A 9,905-nucleotide genomic window follows, 5' to 3' on the forward strand; every position below is an offset into this window, starting at 1 on the left:
TGAAAACAATGCTGCCTGTGAGTAGTCAAATGACTTTCATCCGTGCATGTTCGAGTGCGTTAATGTTGCGCAGTGAATGGTTGTGTTCTAGATAGGCCATAGAGATATTAGAGGAATCAACCCGTTTTAGCATGAACATGGCCATTGAAGGCTTCCACCATTGAGGGAGTTCGACTAAGTGCACCAGGCTATGGCCCCTGAAGTGAATGGGAAAAAGCGGTGAGGGAGGAGAACCTATCTCAAATCGAACAGTAATCTGTTCCGGTCATGTTGTCAACAAGGCAGCATCGCTCAGAAACATATCTCTTTTCCATAAAATATATGTTCTCATTTTTTTAAATTGTTTTCATTGGGAAGGCAGATAAAGAAATTACTTTTGCATGTGAAAACACAGAATCCTACTCATTACTCCACATGCTTAACCTATGTCACTTTTGTTTGAGCCGACTTCGCCGTCGGCCAAAACGGGGAACCTGGCTCACACCTGGGAGGCAGCCTGGTTCCGAAACCAATACAATCAACGGTCTGGGGCATTAATCGAATCCCCTCATTTTGAAGTAGTCAACTGGTTAGGAGAGATCAGCCATTGACTCGAGCATTCACTTCTTCTTCAAATAGAGTGCTATGGTTTGTAAATGGATTTAAGCTATATCAACGCCATCTTGTGGCCACAATAAATGAATACCACACAATATTTGGTTCAGGACTCCAGCACACCAGGTGGCCAACCTGTTGAGGACCTGATCCCGGTATAGGGATTTATTGTCAAGAGACCATGGCGGGAAATTCAAAACTGCGAGAATCTAATAATTTCAATTTTTCAAACAATCAACTATTTTTCACCATATGAAAGATAAACATCTAAATCCAACCACATTGTCCGATTTCAAAGAGGCTTTACGGCGAAAGCATAAAGTTAGGTTATGTTAGGAGAGTACATTGAAAATAGCTGTGTGTAATGTTTTGTCAATTCAAAGACAGGCGTCACCAAAAGCAGATAACCAGCTAAAATTATGCACTAACCTTTGACAATCTTCATCAGATGACACTCCTAGGACATTATGTTATACAATACATGCATTTTTTGTTCCATCAAGTTCATATTTATATCCAAAAACAGCATTTTACAGTAGCGGTGAAATTCAGATTTTTTTTTCCCCTCAAATGCTTCCGGTGAATCAGCGTTACAATTTACAAAATTACTATTCGAAAACATTGGTAAATTATAATATTGTCATTCAAAGAATTATAGATTAACATCTCGTAAACGCTACCGCATTGCCAGATTTCAAAATAACTTTACTGGGAAATCACACTTTGCAATAAATGGGGTGCTATGCTAAGAACATGCTAATAACAATAGGCTAGGATATACAGGTTAGCACCATCTAATATCAATAATACTATTGTAAATAATCGCTTACCTTTGATTATCTTCATCAGAAGGCACTTCCAGGAATCCCAGGTCCACAACAAATGTGGTTTCTTTCGACAAAGTTCATAATTTATGTCCAAATAACTCCAAGTTGTTCCATGTTGTTAGGCGTTCAGTAGGCTCCTCAAAATGTAGGGTGGGGGGGGGGAAGTCACGACGAAAAGTAAAAAAAAAAAATCTATTTACATTCGTTCAAACATGTCAAATGTTGTTTAGCATCAATCTTTAGGGACATTTTTAACGTGAAACATCAGTAATATTTCAACCCGACCTCTCCTGTGTCTTGAAAAACGTTTTTGAAAAATGTCTCGCCTCACATGCACGCGCAGGTGCGCGCAATAATGAAGTGACGACATCCTAGGGACGTCAACTTCCCTGCATTCTAATTCGGTCTATGTTCATCATAGACGCTTCAAACAACTTTATAAAGATCGTTGACATCTAGTGGAAGCCGTAGGAAGTGCACAATGAATCCTTTGTCACTGTGTGATCTATTAGCAATGACTCGAAAATAGTACAGCCACAAAATTCTAATTTCCTGGTTGTATTTTTCTCAGGTTTTTGCCTGCCATATGAGTTTTGTTATACTTACAGACACCATTCAAACTGTTTTAGAAAATTCAGAGTGTTTTCTATCCAAATCTGTTAATAATATGCATATCCTAAATGGGCACATATTTTTTTCAAAATTCTCAATACTGCCCCCTAGCCCGTAGAGGTTAAATCACTTTTTTTTTCAAACACTAGTGGAAGAAAATGTACTACGTTAAAGGTCCAATGCAGCTGCTTTTATTTCAATATCCAATCATTTCGAGGCAACAATTAAGTACCATACTGTGAGTGTTTTCAAATAAAATGGTCAAAAAGAAACAAAAACAGCTTCTTAGCAAAGAGCAATTTCTCAAGCAAATATTTTGCTAGGACTGTCTGGGAGTGGTCTGAGGGGAAAACTGAAAACCAGCTGTATATGAAACTCAGTTATTATAGGCTCCGTCCAGAGGTAGCTTAATTTCTTCCGGTAAAGGGGGAAAAAATTATTTATCAGATGACAGAAGTGCAAAGGTATTTGGCTGGCAGCCACAGTAGATGAGCTTGCAAGGTGTTTTTTCAAAAAACGATGCATGGCCATTTTTTTTTCAGTAGAACAAAATGTAGCCAGCTACTTCCCTGTAGCTCAGTTGGTAGAGCATGGTGTTTGCAACGCATGGTGTTTGCAACGCCAGGATTGTGGGTTCAATTCCCACGGGGGGCCAGTACGGGGAGAAAAGTGTCTGCTAAATGACTAAAATGTAAAAATGTTATTGGCAGAGAGGTTAGGAACTCTCTTATTGGTCTATTAACTAATTTACGCCTGGTGATGTCACCAGGCAGGCCAAAACCACATCCCACCAAAACAAGCAGAAATTTCAGGTTGTCTTTTCAAACAGCTCTTACACTAAAAGGGCATCATCATACTTTTTACAATTTCACAGTATTATTCCAAACTCATATTGTGGAAATGTATACAAAACACAGGAGATCACATTTTTGACTGCACTGGGCCTTTAAAATGGGGATAGACTCAATGGCGCTGCCCATGCTGTCACAGATGCCATAATGGCACAGATACAAAGATAAGACCTCTTTCCATCTCTATGAGATGGGTCTACACAAATGACAAAATAATTATATAATTCCATCACAAATGACAAAATATTTCAACCATCAAATTTGGACTTGATTGTTGGGCTGTATAGCATTAGAGGTGTGCCCTTTCGGTCCAGAGGTAATTTCTGGACAATATTTGTACAAGTAAAAATATGGTCACATTTTGAATAGGGAACACATTTTAAGGTACTATGCCCTTATTAATCCAACATTAAGACAACATACTAAGAATCTTTTTTGTGTAACTTGCCCTTTATTAACTATACGCCTTTATTATGGCTATGAGTTTATTACGGATTGACCAGTAAATACATGATTTACAATGTTTGAATAAGAAACACTTAATTTAGGTCTACTAATAATACATAATAAAGGCCTTATTAGCTATATACACACTTGCAAATGAGAAAATAGAGGCTAATATGTGTACCTTTTTTAAAATCTTATTTAATGTATCATCTTATATTAATTTCATATGTTTTAACAATGTAATGTGTGTTTAAATGTTTCAATCGAATTTGCATTAATCAACACATGCATCTTTGGCTATATGTACGCAGTATGCTTCATAATGCCATATTAATCTAAGTATTTGAAAGCCATGCACTTTTCTGTCTGAAAATAAAACTAATATTTTCCTCAACTGCGTTATGCACTCAAGTCAGCAGATGGCGATGTGTGTCTAGTAGTGGACGGCACAGTCCTTTTGGCTGTTTCAAATACAACAACAGATCCCACCTCTTGTAGCTTGCTGCTATCCGGCATTGCCGGAACATTTAACCTTTTTAGACCTTTTCGGTATACTAGTCACTGTGTGCTTTAAATACACTTTTATCATATCTACTAGTTACCTCATGAATTTCATATTAATCAGCAAGCTGGCTGACACCTATAGGTAATCTTAAACCTAGATTAGCACTAGCCTAGTCGCTAATGATAGCTAGCTAGCTAACATCCTCGACATTGAGCTCACTGAGGTACTTCCCCCTTGCTAAAGAAAAGGACGTCAACTGGACAGAGACAGACGCTCTCGTGAAAAAGGAGAAGGAAGCGGAGGCTGTCCCAGTAAAAACATTTTTTGAGGAAGTTACAATAAAAGAAGACGAAGCTTTCAGAGTGAAAGAGGGGGAAGGGAATGAGGAGGATGCAGTGGTTGGCGTGAAAGAGGAGGCGGGTGAGATGACTGTCATTGAAAGAAGAGGAGGGTGAGATGACTGTCTCATTGAAAGAAGAGGAGGAGGGTGACGAAGAGGAGACTGGAGATCTTAACAGTCTTAAAACGGGCAGAGACTTAAACTGATGTGTAATTTTTAAAGTGGCATCCCACAAATTCTACACTTGAATATGTTGTTCTGTACTGTAGGAATTGTTAAATCCACACTCTGTAAGATGTTTAGCCTATATCAAAGAGGGCTACCAACAAAATATTAACAATGGATCAAATGCATCCTATACCATCGATGTAAATATTGTAGTTAGTGATGCAATATTGTAGTTAGATACATTTTCGGACAATACCGATGTCCGATATTTTCTTTGCCAAAAAACGATACCAGTAACCAATATTTACAATTTTAGCGGCCTTTTAAGCATTTTAGTACAGTTGAATAGTTAACACACACACATGGACGCAGCGGTCTAAGGCACTGCATCTCAGTGCAGGGTCAATACAGTCCCTGGTTCGAATACAGGCTGTATCACATCCGGCCGTGATTGGGAGTCCCATAGGGTGGCGCACAATTGGCCCAGCGTCGTCCGGGTTTGGCCGGGGTAGGCCGTCATTGTAAATAAGAATTAGTTCTTAACTGACTTGCCTAGTTAAATAAAGGTTACATACACACACCACATTGACCAAAAAGTTCTTTTGTTGGCATTTACGTATGTCCCCATTACCAGTAAAACATTATCGAAACCTATTTCTTTCACTTACTTGCTGTTTCGTTGTTCATTTGTTCAGTCATTTCATTCTCAACCAGGATTTCATCATACATGTCAAGCAGTGAAGTTTCAGCTCTGTCTATCCGTGGCCTCTCTTTCTCGGTGCGCACTGTCACTGTGTGCGTTTCCATCTTGTCCAGCTGTGTATGTAACATTTTACGTAAACCCTGTTTCTTGTCTGCATTGATGTAGCGGTCGTAGTACATGGCATTGGTTATGGTGGCGACACAGTAAAGAGAGAATGCCACCGAATCGCATGTTCACAGCCTGTGACGGCAGTTTTGTTGAGCAGGCGTTTCAATGCCATGACAGAGGGTATCACGCCTGCTGCAGGCGCAGTTGATGAGCTTATTTCTCGAGTCAGTTGTTCGAATGGAGCTAGCTAGTGTGTTCATGTTGCAAACATGTTCTCAAAGGCCATTGAAATGGCGGTATGCCAACCAGCACATTCATGAGCATGTAATACGACTTTCCTCAGTACGAAATCCTCGACGACCCACTGTGCTGTCAGACTCAGCATGCTCATGGGGCAGATATCGCTGTTCCAAATGTCAGTCGTGAAGCTAATAACAGTGACGCTATTACTGTGTAACTCCGGTAGGGCAACATCTGAAAAATAGCGCACTTGGTAGTGTGTACCGGTGCTCGACCAGTTGGCGAAAGCCAACATCACCCATGACAGAGAACAGTTGATTGTCAAGGGCAATGAATTCAATTATGTTTCAATAACACGGTACCTCATTTTGTTTACCTGTCGGCCCCAGCCTCGAACTCAGGTCCTGTATGTATCTAACTGACCCGCTCTGCCCATTCATCGCATTTACCCGTTATTCTCTTAGCTCTCCTGATCAACACCTGTGATTGCTTTATGCCTCTCTCTAATGCCTTGTCTACTGCTGTCTTGGCTAGTCTTTACTGTTTTATTTCACTGTAGAGCCCTCAGTTCCGCTCAAAATGCCTTAGATAGCTCTTTCGTCCCACCCCACACACATGCGGAGACATCACCTGGCTTAACTTGTCCCTCCAGAGACGAAACCTCTCTCATCGTCACTCAATGCCTAGGTTCTCTCCACTGTACTCACATCCTACCATACCCTTGTCTATACATTATGCCTTGAATCTATTCTACCACACCCAGAAATCTGCTCCTTTTATTCTCTGTCCCCAACACACTAGACGACCAGTTCTTATAGCCTTTAGCCGTACCCTTATCCTACTCCTCCTCTGTTCCTCTGGTGATGTAGAGGTTAACCCAGGCCCTGTAGCCCCCAGTTCCACTCCTATTCCCCAGGCGCTATCATTTGTTGACTTCTGTAACCGTAAAAGCCTTGGTTTCATGCATGTTAACATCAGAAGCCTCCTCCCTAAGTTTGTTTTATTCACTGCCTTAGCACACTCCGCAAACCCTGATGTTCTAGCCGTGTCTGAATCCTGGCTTAGGAAGGCCACCAAAGAGTCAGAAATTTCTCCTTCACCCAAATCCAGATAGCTGATGTTCTGAAAGAGCTGCAAAATCTGGACTCCTACAAATCAGCTGGGCTAGACAATCTGGACAATCTTTTTCTAAAATTATCTGCCGCAATTGTTGCAACCCCTATTACTAGCCTGTTCAACCTCTCTTTCGTATCGTCTGAGATCCCTAAAGATTGGAAAGCCGCGGTCATCCCCCTCTTCAAAGGGGGTGACACTCTAGACCCAAACTGTTACAGACCTATATCTATCCTACCCTGCCTTTCTAAAGTCTTTGAAAGCCAAGTTAACAAACAGATCGCAGACCATTTCGAATCCCATCGTACCTTCTCTGCTATGCAATCTGGTTTCCGAGCTGGTCATGGGTGCATCTCAGCCACGCTCAAGGTCCTAAATTATATCATAACCGCCATCGATAAAATACAATACTGTGCAGCCGTATTAATCGACATGGCCAAGGCTTTCGACTCTGTCAATCACCGCATTCTTATCGGCAGACTCAACAGCCTTGGTTTCAGAAATGACTGCCTCGCCTGGTTCACCAACTACTTCTCAGATAGAGTTCAGTGTGTCAAATCGGAGGGCCTGTTGTCCGAACCTCTGGCAGTCTCTATGGGGGTGCCACAGGGTTCAATTGTCGGGCCGACTCTTTTCTCTGTATATATCAATGATGTCGCTCTTGCTGATGATGATTCTTTGATCCCCCTCTTCGCAGACGACACCATTCTGTATACTTCTGCCCCTTCTTTGGACACTGTGTTAACAAACCTCCAGACGAGCTTCAACACCATACAACACTCCTTCCGTGGCCTCCAACTACTCTTAAATGCAAGTAAAACTTAATGCATGCTCTTCAACCGATCGCTGCCCACACCTGCCCACCCGTCTAGCATCACTACTCTGGATGATTCTGACTTAGAATATGTGAACTACAAATACCTAGGTGTCTGGTTAGACTGTAAACTCTCCTTACAGACTCACATTAAGCATCTCCAATCCAAAATTAAATCTAGAATCGGCTTCCTATTTTGCAACAAAGCATCCTTCACTCATGCTGCCAAACATACCCTCGTAAAATGGACTATCCTACCGATCCTTGACTTCGGCAATGTCATTTAGCTTCCCTGTGGCTCAGTTGGTAGAGCATGGTCTTTGCAACGCCAGGGTTGTGGGTTCGATTCCCACGGGGGGCCAGTACGGATGGGGGGAAAAAAATGTATGAAATGAAATGTTTGCATTCACTACTGTAAGTTGCTCTGGATAAGAGCGTCTGCTAAATGACTAAAATTGTAATTTACAAAATAGCCTCCAACACTCTACTCAGCAAATTGGATGCAGTCTATCACAGTGCCATCCATTTTGTCACCAAAGCCCCATATACTACCCACCACTGCGACCTGTATGCTCTCGTTGGCTGGCCCTCGCTTCATATTCGTCGCCAAACCCACTGGCTTCAGGTCATCTATAAGTCTTTGCTAGGTAAAGCCCCACCTTATCTCAGCTCACTGGTCACCATAGCAGCACCCACCCGTAGCACGCGATCCAGAAGGTATATTATACTTGTCACCCCCAAAGCCAACTCTTCCTTTGGCCGCCTTTCCTTCCAGTTCTCTGCTGCCAATGACTGGAACGAATTGCAAAAATCACTGAAACTGGAGGCTTATATCTCCCTCACTAACTTTAAGCATCAGCTGTCAGAGCAGCTTACCGATCATTGCACCTGTACATAGCCCATCTGTAAATAGCCCACCCAACTACCTCATCCCTGTATTGTTTATTTTTTTGCTCCTTTGCACCCCAGTATCTCTACTTGCACATTCATTTTCTGCACATCTATCACTCCAGTGTTAAATTGTAATTATTTTGCCACTCTGGCCTATTTATTGCCTTACTTCCCTAATGTTACTACATTTGCACACACTGTGTATAGACTTTTCTATTGTGTTATTGACTGTACGTTTGTTTATCCCATGTGTAACTCTGTTGTTTGTGTCGCACTGCTTTGCTCTGTCTTGGCCAAGTCGCAGTTGTAAATGAGAACTTGTTCTCAACTGGCCTACCTGGTTAAATAAAGGTGAAATAAAAAATTATTTCCATTAATGGATTTCACCTTTGAGTTGTCTCGCGGAAATGTTCTTACTATTTCAAGTGACTGCTCGACTTATTGACTGCTCAATCCACACAGCAGACATAATGGGCTAGGTTAGGAATGCTGTGTTGCACGTGTAGCGCAAATTTTTATGTGGTGTTATTACGTCATGTACTTACATTATAAAGGTATGCACGTCAGCTTTGACATCGGTTTTGTACATCGGTGTTAAACTAGACATCGGGCCGATGTTGGCATTTTTAGCTAATATGTTCACCGATATATCGTGCATCCCTAATTGTAGTTCTCAATATCCATTTCTGCTCATGACACATCAACACATGACATTTCATGAGAGAACAATTAGATTTGAAGCTCTACATCATTTGTTTTTTCATTCTCAATTGTGTTGATGGCCACCAAGTAAAAAAAGATGAGCCTAAATGTTCTGAAAAGACAGGTTATTAAGGGATCTGATTTGTATTGAACCTAATTAGATGTTGGATTTATCATGTGGAGGTTTCATTCAGGTCTCGCTGTCACGTCCTGACCAGCAGGTGGAGTAGGTGTATAAGTTTTGGTCAGGGCGTGGCAGAAGGAGTTGTGTTTTGTATGTTCTGTCTAGGTTGGGTTGTTCAATGTAGAGTTAATTGGGGTGGACTTCCAATTGAAGGCATGTGTGTGTGGTGTTGCCTTTGATTGGGAGTCCTATATTAGTTGGGTGTGTTTGTCTGTGTGTTTGTGGGGAATTGTTTGTGAGCACTGCGTTTATTGAGCCTGCTACACTGTCTAGTCGTGAGTACTGTTTATTGTTTTGTTTTTTCCCTGTGGATGCTTCGATTATTTTCATTAAAAGAATGAGTATCCACATACCCGCTGCATTTTGGTCTTCCCTTCAACACCACGACGAATTTCGTGACACTCGCTGTTTAACTGAATACTCTGTCTTTGGCAGGAGAAAGACCAGACTCTCGCTCTGAAAGTGGGAAGAGTCCTTCAGAGGAACCAGACCTAGAGAAGCCCAAACCAGCCAGACCACATCAATGCTCCCACTGCGGAAATAGTTTTACTTGGTTAGTGGACCTGAAAAGGCATAATAGTATACACACAGGAGAAAACCTTTACCACTGCTCTCGGTGTGAAAAGAGATTTTCAACATCAGTCATTACAATTGTACCAGAGAGTATACACAGGTGCAAAACCTTACCACTGCTCTGACTGTGGGATGAAGTTTGCGCTGCCAGGTCATTTGAAAAGACACCAATTGGCACACACGGGAAAGAAGTATTACAGCTGTTATCAATGTGGGAAGAGTTTTACTACATT

The sequence above is a fragment of the Salmo salar genome, chromosome 02 (assembly GCF_965601325.2).
Source record: "Salmo salar chromosome 02, fSalSal1, whole genome shotgun sequence".
Taxonomy (NCBI): Eukaryota; Metazoa; Chordata; class Actinopteri; order Salmoniformes; family Salmonidae; genus Salmo; species Salmo salar.